Source organism: Pinus tabuliformis, chromosome 5_2 (genome assembly GCF_031772625.1).
Source record: "Pinus tabuliformis cultivar Carrire ecotype Pingquan chromosome 5_2, CPIR1, whole genome shotgun sequence".
Taxonomy (NCBI): domain Eukaryota; kingdom Viridiplantae; phylum Streptophyta; class Pinopsida; order Pinales; family Pinaceae; genus Pinus; species Pinus tabuliformis.
This window is the reverse complement of record NC_142306.1, coordinates 760,359,556-760,374,112: the sequence shown is the minus strand read 5'-3', so window position 1 is coordinate 760,374,112 and position 14,557 is coordinate 760,359,556. Positions and strand designations below refer to the sequence as shown.

General features: G+C 36.5%; 1 pseudogene; it reads left to right on the top strand.

Annotated features, from left to right (window-relative positions):
* Window positions 1-9,442: 9,442 nt before the first annotated feature.
* On the top strand, window positions 9,443-11,422 carry LOC149161507 (L-type lectin-domain containing receptor kinase IV.4 pseudogene; annotated as a pseudogene).
* Window positions 11,423-14,557: the final 3,135 nt, after the last annotated feature.

Below are 14,557 nucleotides of genomic sequence, written 5' to 3'. Positions count from 1 at the left end.
CATACTCCAATTGATGTGATTAATGTGTTAGTGGAAGGATTTTTATTTGTATAATAGGAAAAGAAGCTAAAACTATAAGGAAACAAATTTTTACCACCAAAATATGTAGTTTGATGCCTCAAAATGCTCCTAAAAGGTTTCAGACCCCAATTTTGAGATGGATGAAAAATATGATAATGATCCAATTTGGATGAGTTGGTGATAAAATATTAGAATCTTGAAATCATGTCAAAATAATCCATTGCAAATCTAAATTTTGGGATTCTCCATTGACAAAATTAAGTGTCCCATTCTATATGCCATCATTCGTTATTTAGTATGCAATGCAGACATTCATTCAAGTATACATATCAATTTAATTCCCTTCTCCTGCTACTTCGTCTTATATGATTTTCATTTCCTTAAACAAAATTAAGCTTATATGTCACCAGACCAATAGGTCATGGTAAAAAAGAGGGACAACATTTCTTATTCTAGGTATCATGGTTTTTGTTCAAAACAATCTTCTATTTTTCTTTTTCTTTTCCCCCTAGCTTCATGACTTGTTTTCCTAGTGGACTTGACAATTTCTAAATAAGAGTTCCTTGGTGTATTTCTATTTAGTTTTAGCTGGAATTTACCCTACCTTAGAAAAACATGACTCCAATCATTGTGTAAAATGATATTTTATTTTTTTAAGAAACTAATAGAATTGTTGGTAGTATTTTTCTTATGGCTACGAGAAACTACTTGTGTCTATTAGAGTTGGTTTTGTATTTCCTTTGTTATATAATTAAGTTTAACCTTACAAAACTGGAAATTTTATTACAATAATGATCTACACTTACCTTACATTAGGGGATTTTTGAGGTCTAAAATGAGCCTCCTAAGGAAAATAATAAAATAATAGTTAAAAAAAATAAAGTAAGAGCTATGAATTTTTAAATAAAAAGAAAGCAAACTACTTTTTTATTGTATTTTTGGCTTATCTTCTTATAGGTTTACTCAAAAGTAAAGTGTCGACACCCATTGGATGTGGAATTAAATTCCAAATTTAAATAGTACCCACTCTAGATGTTGAACACACTTTTTTCATGTATTTTTTTTTTTTTTTCGATGTTGTTCTACTTAAAAGTATGCAAAGTTGGTACCCTTTGGATGTGGAATTTAATTCCACATCCTATGAGTGTCAACACCTGACATTTGAGTAAACCTATAAGGAGATATGCCAAAAATACAATTAAAAAAGTAGTTCTCTTCTTTTCTCTCCAAAATATTTATCCCTGGGGATGACATCATCATCTTGAATCCTATTAGTTCCTTTAAAGTTAATTTTGTTAATACCTTTTTTGTTTTGAGGTTCAATTTTTACCTCAAAATTTTGCTAATGCTGAACAAATAGTTGACATGAGCATCATTGCTGAGTAGCCCTCCAATGGTTACCATCTCCTAATATTGTGAGTGAACAAGATGGAAAATATGATCAACAACAACATCTATAACATTATGTAGGGATGCTCCACTCTCTACAGTAACTAGCCTAGATGCTTCATCCACACTAACTATGCACTTCAGCTCCTGAGTGCTTATGATAAGACACGAGTTCCCTCCCACAGAGACCATCTTAGGTATGGAGTGAGACCAACTAATGACCACCTATGTATTTTTTTCATCTTATTGGCCTCTGCCACCATCTTCATTACCTCTTCTTTGAAAGAAAGAAAAACTACCACCTACGGTATGTAGGTCACTCGATCCAAGAAGATTCCATCGGCATTGGTCAGTGTGCAATCAATAGAATCACTAAGCCCACATTTCACCAATAGAGGAGGTCAATTGCATGATATCTTATTTCTATCGATCTAAATATGCACTTCTACAATATGCACATTGTTTTCCTCACTACGTGGTGCACCAATTGATCGACAAACGATCTCTCTGAGTCGATCGTACTTTGAACAATTATTAGTCTACAATGTTAATTAAACTTGACACATTCTAGGGATGTGTCTGGCAACGTCGATGGCATTCAAAATTTCAAAAGCAATGACAATAGAAGGTATAATGATGAAATTGGCCAAATTATATGAAAAACCCTTGGCCTCAAACAAGGTATTTCTTATGAAGCGTTTATTTAATATGAAGATGTCAAAAGGTGGATCTATTGTTCATCATTTAAATGAATTTAACATAGTTACAAGTTAGTTAAGTTCTATAGGGGTAAATTTTGATGATGACATTAGGGATCTATTGTTTCTGTGCTAATTTCCAGAAAGTTGAAATGGCTTAGTCATGGCTATTAGTAACTTTGTCTCTGTATCTAGTACTTTAAAGTTTTATGATGATGTTGGTGCTATCCTTAGTGAGGAAATGTGAAGGAAAAGCTCAGGTGAAACAACAGGTAATGCTTTGACTACAAATACTATAGGAATAAAACTAGAGAGAGGAAATAGCTCAAGATATCATAGTAAGTCAAGAAAAGGAATATCCAAGTCCATATCAGGGATAGTGTGCAAGAAATGTAGGAAGAAAGGAAACCTGAAGAAATATTGTAAATATCGAAAGGGAAAAAAAGGAGATGGACAAAAAGGTAACAATCTTGAAGCGAATGTAACAGGTGATGTGTTTCTAGATGCACAGAATCTTCCATTAGACAATATCACTAATGCATGGGTAGTAGATCTAGGGCTTCATTCCATGCCACACCTGATAGAAAATATTTTCATAGTTATGTTCAAGGAGATTTTGGAAAGGTTCATTTGGGTGATGATAAACCCTGTAAATCATTGGAATGGGTAAGGTTTTTATAAAACAAAAGTATGGAAAATAGTGATTATTAAAGGAGGTAAGGCATTTTCCATATTTAAAAAATATATATAATTTCAACAGGGCAGTGGGGAGGTGAAGGTTGTGTAACTAAATTTACAGCCAAAACTTGGAAGGTCACTAAAAGAGCCCTAGTAATAGAAAAAGGAGAAAAGGTTCATACATTGTATTTATTCAATGGTATTTCTAATTCCGCTAATTATTTAAACTCCACAAGAGTAGATACAACATTGTGGCATCATAGGCTTGGGAACATGAGTGAGAAGGGGATGCAGATTCATCACTCAAGAAATTGGTTGCCAGGTTTAAATCATGTTAATTTAGATTTGTGTGAGAAGTGTGTTTATTGAAAGAAAATGAGAATCAGATTTCTCAGAGTTGGGAAAGAAAATATGAGTAAAAAGTTAGAGTTTGTGCATACAAATGTATAGGGACCTTCTCAAGCATTCTCTCTCAGTGGCTCTCACTTTATGTTACTTTTATTGATTATGCACCTAGGAAAACTTGGGTATATTGTATTCGAAATAAATATGATTTTTTTGATACTTTTAATAAATGGAATGCTTTGGTTGAGAATGAGATAGGAAAGAACTTGAAGTGTATTGGATTAGATAAATGAAGTGAATATTGTAGCAAATATTTTGATCTTTATTATTCAAAGCACGGAATTCATAGAGAGAAGAAAGTTCCAAGAACACCACAAGGAAATGGTGTGTCAGAAAGGATGAACAAAACAATCATGGAGTGTGTAAGGTGCATGACATTTCATGCAATATTACCCTTACAATTTTCGGTAGATGTTGTATATATCGTTGCTTATCTAATAAGCAAAGGGCCTTCAAGTTCCTTGGATGGTGGTATTCCACGAGAGGCATGGACAGGTAAAAAGGTAACCTACTCATTCCTAAAGACATTTGGTTGTGAAGCATTTGTCCACGTTAATAAAGGAAATAGAACAAATTTTGAGGAAAAATAAAAGAAATGTACATTCATTGGATATGGTGTCAATGAATTTGGTTATCTCTTATATGATTATGAAAACCATAATATCATCAGGGGTAGATATGTGGTATTCAATGAAAGGGTTTTGTACAAAGATCAGTTGTAGGGAAATAAATAGGAAAAAGAAAACATGGAATACACAGTGCTTGATGAGATCACAAAAAATAAAGGTGTGTGAAAATCATAATGATCAACAACCACAACAACAACGGGCACCTCAAACACCTGAAATTGGTGTTAGAATATCTACAAGGATAAGTAGTCCCCCTTAACGATCCTCTCTTTCATTATATTATGTAGTGTTGACTGATTTTGTTGATCCATAATGTTATGAGGAAGAAATTCATGTAGAAACTAGGAAGAAGTGGGAGCAAGCCATGAAAGAAGAGATTGAATCATTGGTACATAACCAGACTTAGGAGAAGTTAGTGTGCAAGTTGAATAAGAGTTTGTATGGCTTAAAACATGCTTCAAGAAATGGTATCTAAAATTTGACAGGTTTATGTCTGAACAAGGTTATACTAGATGTCACCCTTGACCATTATGTTTCTCTTAAAAAAAAATGATGGAAACTATATTATATTGCTATTATATGTAGATGACATGCTTGTTGTAGGGTCTAACATGCAGGAAATAAATGTGCTCTCGAAAGAAAATTGGCAAATTCAATTGCATTGAAGGATTTGGGTGCTGAAAAACAAATCCTTGATATGAAAATAATTACAGATAGGAAAAATCACAAATTAACATTGTCTTAGAGTGAGTACATAGAAAAGGTGTTGGAAATATTTAATATGCAAAATGAAAAACTAGGTAGTACACCTTTGGCTAGCCACTTCAAACATGGTAAGGAGATGTGTCCCAAGACCCAGGAAGAGATGGATTATATGTATAAAGTTCCATATGCATAAGTAGTTGGAAGCCTAATGTATGCAATGGTGTACAGAAGGCCTGATATTGCACATGTAATGGGTGTCAACATGTATATGAAAAATTCAGGAAAACAACATTGGATGATAGTGAAGTAGATTCTCAGGCATTTGAGAGGCATCACTAATCAAGCGTTATGTTTTAATGGTTCAAACATTTCTCTACAAGGATATACCAATGCAAATATGGAAGGTGGTAGAGATAACATGAGGAGCACCAAAGGGTATGTGTTTAGTATAGGTGGAACAACTATCAGTTGGGTTTCAAAAATGCAAAGTGTTGTTGCACTTTCAAAAATGGAAGCAGAGTATGTTGTTGCTACAAAGGCCAGTAAAGAAATGATTTGGTTGCAAAGGTTTATGGACGAATTGGGTAAGAAGCAGGAGATGGAAAGGTTATACAGTGATAGCCAGAGTGTCATTTATCTTGAAAATAACTTAGTATTTCATTCCAAGACTAAAAATATATAGCTCAAGTACCTTTCATACAGTCAATTTTGGAATATGGACATTTGAAGCTATAAACGTTACACACTAGCTAAAATCCTGTAGATATGTTAAGAAAGGTAGTAACCAGGGAGAAACTGAGATTCTGCTCAATTTCGATTGGTCTTCAAGTATTATGGTGAAGATGAGAAACAACCAGGTCCAAGTGGGAGCATTATCCAACAAGTGAAGAATTATCCAACAAGTGAAGAATTAGTGGAGTTTCTCTAATCAATCTCCAAGTGGGAGATTATTGGGTATGGAGCTTGATTATATTCTTGATTCATAGGTCTCGTTTTAGCCACGTTGGATCCCAATTCCTAAGAGGGCAGCAAAATCGTCAATAGGATCTCCATTAAGGGAGACTTGGGGGGGGGTGTAGGAGGGTAATGATTATTTCATGAGCCCCCTGGCGAGGGTTTGGGTACAGTGCCCCAGAGGCAAAAAATGGATGAATAATTACATTATAAAATATTGTAATTTCGTAGTCAATATGGGTCACTTATTAGAAGAAATATCATATGGTAGAAGTTATGTTAATTTAGGGTATTTTTCCCTAGAAGGAAACCCATGGTTTATATGAGGGAATTGTTTTACAACTGTGTATTATTATTCTATGCGAGAAAGAGAGAGGAGACTGTGTGAGAGAGAAGAGGAAATTAGAGAAGATTTATTGTAGGTTGTATCTCTTCATTTTGCTAGATAACATAAAGGAAGGGTTGGTTGTTTCTCCGTGGACATAGCGCAAATTGGGTGAATCACATATATTTGTGTGTCCCTTGTTTTATGCGTTTATGTGTTTGTGTTTTTTCAATATTTTAAGTGTTTCATTTCTTTGTTATTTAATTTCTAATAGAGAACACTTGGTGTGCTGAAGTGAGAAAATGGTAGCATAAGTGCTATGACAACAATAAAATGGAAAAACATAAAATTGGATTTGGAAATTTATAAACTACATGTGCATATTGTTATAAGAATTTTCTAGGCATGTGTAACCTTATTATTAAAGTTTAGATGTGGACTTAGGTGTTAGTAAAACTTGAATTGGTCACAAAGTTAAAGTTGTTTATTCTATTGTATTTTCTTTTCGAGAACATGGTGTTTGTGACCCGTGGTATTACATGCAATGAAGCCTATAGATAATATAGAAAACCTCTTTATAAGGGGCCCTTTGACTATGTAATAGATCTCTTACAATTTGATTTTTCCTTTATTGCAATTTCCCAAGAAAAATTGTATGTGATGATTTATGTGTGGTTGCTATATGTTTTACTATTGATTATTTATTATTTCTCTCGCACTTTTAATCCTAAAAACTAGTATCGAAGCAAGTGGGTATCCTATTGTTTAGAATTTAGGGTTTGTGAGTAATTAGGATATTTATTAACAGGTTGAATTCCCCAAGTTTGTTGTAATTCCTATTATTCAAGCATAAATGTTGTATCTCAAAGGTGTGTGGAGTTATCCCTTTATAGTATAGAGAGGATGTAGGATCAAGTTGTGAAATAATCCACTAGGGTAGGTACTAGGGTGGCGAGTGTACTCATATTTTAGCTTGATTTTGAATTTTTTATTAAGGGGGAATGTGTGAATAAATCCTAAAATATAAGACGGTTGGGACCAATTTATGATTAAGGAGGTTGTGTAGCAGAGTGGTTAACTGATAAGGAGGTAGCTCAACCTTTCATGTATTTTCAAGTGAAAGATGCAACATGTGGTTGTGTACTACATTGTGGAAGACGAGTATGGAAATGAGAGAAAAATGTGGTATTTGTATATGCTACTCAAAGAAGTAATGGTCATTCCCAGAGTTTTGGAGGAAATATGAACAATAAGCTATAAAAACAAAATTTGGGGACAAAAAAAATTAAATTGCATGTATATGGCCATATAGCTATAAGAAATGGGAGACATGCATATCCTAGTAAAGTCTACAGCTAGTAAAGTCTAGAGCTATTGGGGGCGATTCGTTTTTTGTATTGGATTTGAAGAATTTCCCTAACTTAAGTTTAAAGGGGGGATTGTTAGATAAAGTTAATTGGGCTATAGAGTCAAAGTTATTTACTCTATAGTAGATGGTTTTTAAGCATGTGGTATTCATGACCAATAAGATTACACATAATGAAACATATAAATATGTTAGAAATCTTTCATTGTAAAGTATATTTTGGACATGTAATGGATTTATTAGAATATAACTTTCTCGATTAAATTTTTCTAAAATAAATTGTGTATGATGATTTTGTGTTCTTGTTATATGTTTGCTATTTCCTCTTAAACACATTTTTAATCTTAACATATACCATTTGTTGGTTTAATCATCCATTTAATACCCATAATCATGAAAAAATTTAGGGGCTAATATTCGCAGGTGGGCTAATTTTCCATGATTTTTCTAAAAAAAAATATTCGCCAATTTCCATTTTTTATAAAAATGATTCGCCAAAATTTTAGGATATTAAATTATTTTACCTTAAAAATCACCAACATTATATAGAGAGTATATATAAAATCATTATAAATTTGAATTTCCATTTTTTTATAAAAATGATTCGACAAAATTTTAGGATATTAAATTATTTTACCTTAAAAATCACCAACATTATATAGAGAGTATATATAAAATCATTATAAATTTGAATAATTTTACAAATACATTAATAATCATTTTATAGTTTGCATATTAGGGACTCGTGAGATTCGCCAATGTTTTTGAACTTCAAGATAAATTTCCATCCTTAAAATTTTCCCAGCTCATAATCACATTATTTGCTAAAGAAAAAGTATTTGATTGATAAAAAGGCTCTAATGGTTTAGCCACGATTTTAGCAATGCAATGTAATAAATGAATTTGAGTGAGTTAGTTACTGGTTTGAAAAGAATTGAAAATATCAAAATAGTAATTTTTTTAGTTGAAATAGCTCTAATGCTTTTAGTAATTTAAATTCATAAAATATATATAAAAAAGAGTTTTACTTACAAATATTGTTTATATATTCCATATTTAATTAAAAAAATTCTTTATTATAATAATTTAACGAAATATTATCTATATATTTAATATTTAATTAAAAATATTTTTTATTATAATAATTTAATAAAAAATTATAATTAAATTTATTAAATTACTCATATTTTATAAATAAAAAATTATAATTATATAAATTATTTAAAAAAAATACTGCCTATTAAACTTAAACTTCAAAATTTAATTTCCAACCAATTTTTTTTTCTCACAATTTTCTTTCTGGTTTACTTTAACATGCTAAAGCCACCGACTTTCATTGGCCATTAAACTTACGTGCCTGAACTAGTCATTTGAATTATTGCATTGACTTTGAAAAAAAGTCGATAATGTAAAAGTAATTTTCGATTTTATCGCTTAAAACAGGTTTACTTGAATTTATTTAACGTGATTGATTTCGAAATAAACCATTAAAAGAAATAAAAGCATGTCGCGATTTTATCGCTTTTAATGGGATTGATTTAGTGTGATTGATTTCGACTCCATATTTTGAAAGCGATTTTGTCGCTTAAAGAAGGTATCACAATGTACTACATTTTTAAACTTTTGAATTTTACTGAAGCATGCACCTCTCTCTGTAAAATAATTTTGATTCTATTTTTCATTTTTGAAGTTTTATTATCTTAACATGGTACACTAATAAAGTGTAATCTGGAAATTTTATATCTTAATCAGATTTTAGTTAGGTTAGCTGGAGAATACATGGTGATGGACATTTTTTAATTATTAATATAAATCCATCTTAAACAACCTAAAGGGAGGAGATATAAATTGAAGAATTCTTACCATTTTCTAATTATAATATCAATTTTTGTACCTACGTTTGGATTTTTATTTGACTTTGTATTGTATTTCTATTTCTCTGGACTCTTTAACTGACACTGTTATGTACCTACCTATTCTCAGAAGTCATCCCGTCCAAGTTCCAACAAGTTTCTCTACCTCACCAACATTTGACTTTGTATTATATTTCTATTTCTCTGGACTCGTTAACTGACACTGTTATGTACCTACCTATTCTCAGAAGTCATCCAGTCCAAGTTCCAACAAGTTTCTCGACCTCACCAACTCCCCTTTTCATACCAGTTTTCCTATTACTTTTACCTTCCACTTTCTCCTAGGGAATCATCGTGTCGTCAGAGTGTATCTATAATATCTGTAATGTTGCAGCTTCCATGGTTGTAGAGAAAAATACATGGAGTCCTGCAGAAGAAACACTCTCTCTCCACATTTTCTAGCACTATGGGCGATCAGCTTCATTCCCGTAGCCTTCACCTCCCCCGTTATCCCAGCTTTTCCTACCACTTTTGTCTTCGACCGATTCAATGGAACCAACTTGATCTTGGAGGCAGGTGCTTCACTCATGCCCTCCCAATCCGTCCTTGCCCTCACAAATCACACGCACTGGGTGCTCGGGAGGGCGCTGTATTCAACTCCTGTGCGGATGAAAAGCAACGGGACGCTTTCCTCCTTCAGCACTACCTTTGTTTTCAGCATGGTTCATCCCCGCTCTGACGAAGGCGGGCACGGAATGGCCTTCATCGTCACACCCTACGCAACTCTCATGGGGAGTCTATCATCCGAGTTTCTGGGCTTGCTTAATGTTACCAGCAATGGGAAGCCATACAATCACTTGTTCGCAGTGGAGTTCGATACGAACCAAGGTGTGTCGTTGAATGACCCCAACGGCAACCACGTAGGGTTGGATATCAACAACCTCATTTCAGTGCGGACCGAGACAGCCGGGTATTGGAATGGGGAGCATTTCCATGAATTGAGCCTCAAGAGCGGACGCAACATACAGGCCTGGATCGATTACGATAATCTGAGAAGCGAGATCAACGTTACTATAACATTGGTCGGCTTGCCGAGACCGCAGAAACCGCTCATATCTCAGAAAATAGATCTGCAGAGCGTTCTGCAAGAGAAGATGTTCGTTGGCTTTTCAGCGGCTACGGGAAATCACATCGAAGATCATTACGTTCTCGCTTGGAGCTTCACCACAGAAGGCACAGCGCCCCCACTTGATACCTCTCGTCTCCCTTCGTTTGATGATAGGCATGACAAGCATCCGAGCGCGGGGTTCATATCTGGTATTACATTGACTGCTCTGGTTTTCTTCTTGTTGGCTGTTGCGGTAGGGTTTTTAGAAAAAGCCAAGAACAGAGAAACAATAGAAGATTGGGAGGAAGAGTTCTGGCCACATAGATTCGCTTACAAGGATCTAAGCATCGCCACGAACGGGTTCCGTGACGAGAACATTTTGGGGCAAGGGGGTTTTGGCAAGGTGTACAGGGGCGTTCTCCCGTCCGGCGGCCAGGAAATCGCGGTGAAATCTTTAACGACGGAGTTCACGGAGGGAATGAAAGGTTTCGTGGCAGAGATCTCCACCATGGGCCGAATGCAGCACAGGAACCTGGTTCAGCTCCGGGGGTGGTGCAGGATGCAGAAGCAGCTATTCATCGTTTACGACTACATGTCCAACGGTAGCCTGGATAAGCTCATATTCGGGAACCCGGAGACCATCCTGCCATGGCGTCAGCGATACGCGATCTTGAAGGGCGTGGCTGCGGGGCTGCTGTATCTGCACGAGGAATGGGAGAAGAGGGTCATCCACAGAGACATCAAGTCCAGCAACGTGTTGCTGGATTCGGAGCTCAACGGGCGGCTGGGGGACTTCGGCCTCGCCCGACTGTATGAACACAGCGAGAATCCTGGAACGACTCATGTGGTCGGAACGCTGGGATACATAGCACCGGAGCTCACAAAAACGGCGAAGCCCACACCGGGCTCTGACATGTTCAGCTTTGGCATTCTGCTGTTGGAAGTAGCGTGCGGGAGGAAGCCCGTGGACCTATCTAAGGACGCCGAACAACAATATTTGGTGGACTGGGTGTGGGAGCTGTACGCCCATGCGAGTCTCCTAGATGCAGCGGATCCGAAGCTGGGGAATGAATACGACGCAGACGAGATGGAGAAGGCGTTGAAAATGGGATTATTGTGCTCCAAAACCGAGCCGAAGGCAAGGCTAGGGATACGGCAAGTGTGTCAAATACTGGATGGTGGAGCTCCTCTCCCTGACGTCCATATGGCTGCGTTTATGGACGAGTGTAGTAGAGAAGTTGTTGAGTGTGCCGCTAGACTTGTTGATGAAACTCCGAGTGGAAGCCGGTGAAGCGCATGGCTCAATTCAACATCTCTAAGCTCTTGCTCAACAAGCGACATTCGGGTGTGATGATACAAATATGAAGAAAACTTCAAAATTCTAGCGAGGTTTTAGATTCAGTTTTTCTAAGGTGATGGGAATGAAACACCAGTTGGATAAGTGCAGAGAAGACTTTTTATTTTGATGTATCCCTGAGGTTAAGTCAATCGAAATAAGGATGACCTGTACGTATATATCTATGAAATAAAATGTCTATTTTACTGTATTCTGACAAATATATTACCATCGTGAATGATAATGAAAAAGTTATCTAATAAAAATAGCCACAACATATCTCATAAAATTATAAGGATATATAAAATTAATTGTTAATTTTTTATTTTTAAGGTTAAAATTTTATATTAATGAAAAGGATATGCGTTTTTTCAAACTCCCTTGGTGTATCGAATTGGAAACCAAATCAATTCAAAGATTGTAGTTGAAAATTAGACCAAATATTCAAAACTAGCCTCTTGTGCTAGATGATCCCTGAATACAGAAACAAAACCATAGATATAACAATTAAAATACGAAAACCCATAGAAATAGACATCTATGAAACATAAAACACAACTACTAAGTGCAACATATACAGTAAAGACATTAAGGCAAGATAGCAAGAACCTGGTAAGTGTAACATACACAATAAAGAGATTAAGGCAAGATGACAAATGCACGACGTTAAGAGTTGCTTGGGGATGTGGCTCTTGTGAGAATAGCTAACATTATGCATTCTGTATGCTCATCCATAAGATGATAGAGCAAATGCAATCCCTCTCTACAGAGGAAAAGCTCGTCCTTGTTTTCATTTCATTCTAATATAACTTTTTTCAATAGATCCTTAATGTGCCATAAAGAGGTTGATGGTGGAAAAGTATTGATTTGGTTAACCTTGAGTATTTCCCAAATGAAGGACCAAATTCAAGATCAGCGTCATGACTTCCTAATCAGAAATATTTTCTTGTTCTTCTCGTGTTCAATGTCTTCAATTTCATGTTGAATGCCTAGGGGAGTGTGTTGGTGATATATGTTTGCATAGGGTGGACTCTAGAATGAGTTTGGGCATTGGTGTGAGTGTTACAGTTGTTGGCTCTTGTTATCACCCCAAGAAACTCACCTAGGTTGCATATCAGTGATGCTCGGGAGCATTACAAATTCAACCAAATATAGTTGGATAAATGGTGGATGAATGGAACAAATGCTGCATATTCAAGCCAGATAACCACTTCTACTATGATTGACCCCAGACATGGGTGAACACCCCGAGACTACAAGGCTTTTAACCACCTATTACTCATAGTTTGAGGATAAGGTGATAATGGAGAAGACTGACCACACCAGCAGATGCACAGGACCCTGTGATGGCCGGCTGCAACCAGTTAAGAGGTCTATAAATCTAGTTTCTAATGCATATATAGGATGACAACTCTCTATGCATTAAACAACAGAAACCTGCACACATGTTCTATGATACATGATAAATCCTAACACAGAGGTGGGATGACAGCCCCTCTGATGCTAAACATTCACAGCAACAGAACAAATGCAAACAGGCACAGCTTGGAACAAGAAAAAGAAGTGGAAAGTGAGAAATACACAGCAAAAGAAGCTTGTATTAGCTGGAAATGAAGACCAGACGCTGCAGGTTACAAAGTAGTTACAGTCTCCAGAAGTTGAACCTTACAACAGGGTTCTCTTCATCTAACACTCATCAATCCATTACATCTGTTTTTTCAGTATATATGGTGTCTCATTACACAATCTCTTTGTTAGCTATGCGTGGAGGAGCGCATAAATGGCCACCAACCACATTTACATTCAGGAATGGGCCGCTGATACAAATCTGGCTGTGCTGTAAATGGATTTGACCCCTCTGTTGCTCTGCAGTCCTCCTTTGAGCAGGTGGCGTGAAATACCAAAGGAACCATAACCATTGAATGCACTGATCAGATAAACGATGTCCCACTTCCTCCTCGGCCATACTTTTGATTAATGGCGGCTGCTGAATCATTAAAACGGCTCAATCATGACTACTTGTCTTTAAAACAGTGAAATGCTGCCACTCTGTTCATTCCCGCCCATCACTCTGAAACGCTGGTCAACCAAACTTTTACTCCACATGACATTTATTTGCTACAGGCCAGTTGTTGTCCGTCAACCATTGATCTGCCCTCAAGAAATCGAACGGTTGAGGTGCATATTGGGAGCCCTTTCCTGACTGTCCTTTACATCCCGATAGAGAGGTTGTTTTGGAACCGCACAGAGGACACGTGGCACTGTTCTATTGCATCGGGCTTGCTTGTACGAAAACCAGTTGCTGAGCAAAAGCGGTCTGATAAGGTTGACGACTTTCTTGGGCGGTTTTGCTTATACATTGAAAATACACAAAAACATTGAAAATGCGAAGGGCGCGGACCTGAAATATTATAAAATGGAGCGTTGTACATATATCGAGTCCAGCCCCTCACATCGCAACATAACATATGTTAAAGCCCGCCCCTTTGTTATCGCCGATAGCAACATGCCGATAGCGATATATTTTGACTTATGCCTAGAAAACATTAAAAATACGGGAAAAAGGCCGCTGGCGGAACTGAAATAACATGAAATACAATGTTGAATACCTGTCGGGTCCAGCTCATCGGATTGGAGGCATATATATGTGCGAAAGGCCCGCCCCCTTTGAAAGCGTCGATGCGATATCGGCGATCGCTGCGGACCCGAAATAATATAGAATGTAGCGTTATATGGTTGTTGGGTCCAGCCCATCACCATTGCCCCTGCCCCTTTGACAATGTCGATAGCGATAGGCCGATGCGATATCAACGATCGCTCATTAGCGAGTATATCATGTCACTGCCACTACCATCCCCCGATCTGCGATATGCCGACGCGATCTGGACCGTTGATCGGCCAGATCCAACCTCTGAGATTAATGCTGATCCTCCAGCCTACGATTTTGAATTTTATATGGTTTTTTGGGTATTTCCGCCTCCCGATAGTGTAATTTTGCCCTCCAAAGGGCTTTTCTCTTGCAACTTCTTTGATTGGTGGGCAGCTTTTTGTCATAATTTGATGATTTGAACAGCAAACATGGATTTTGGG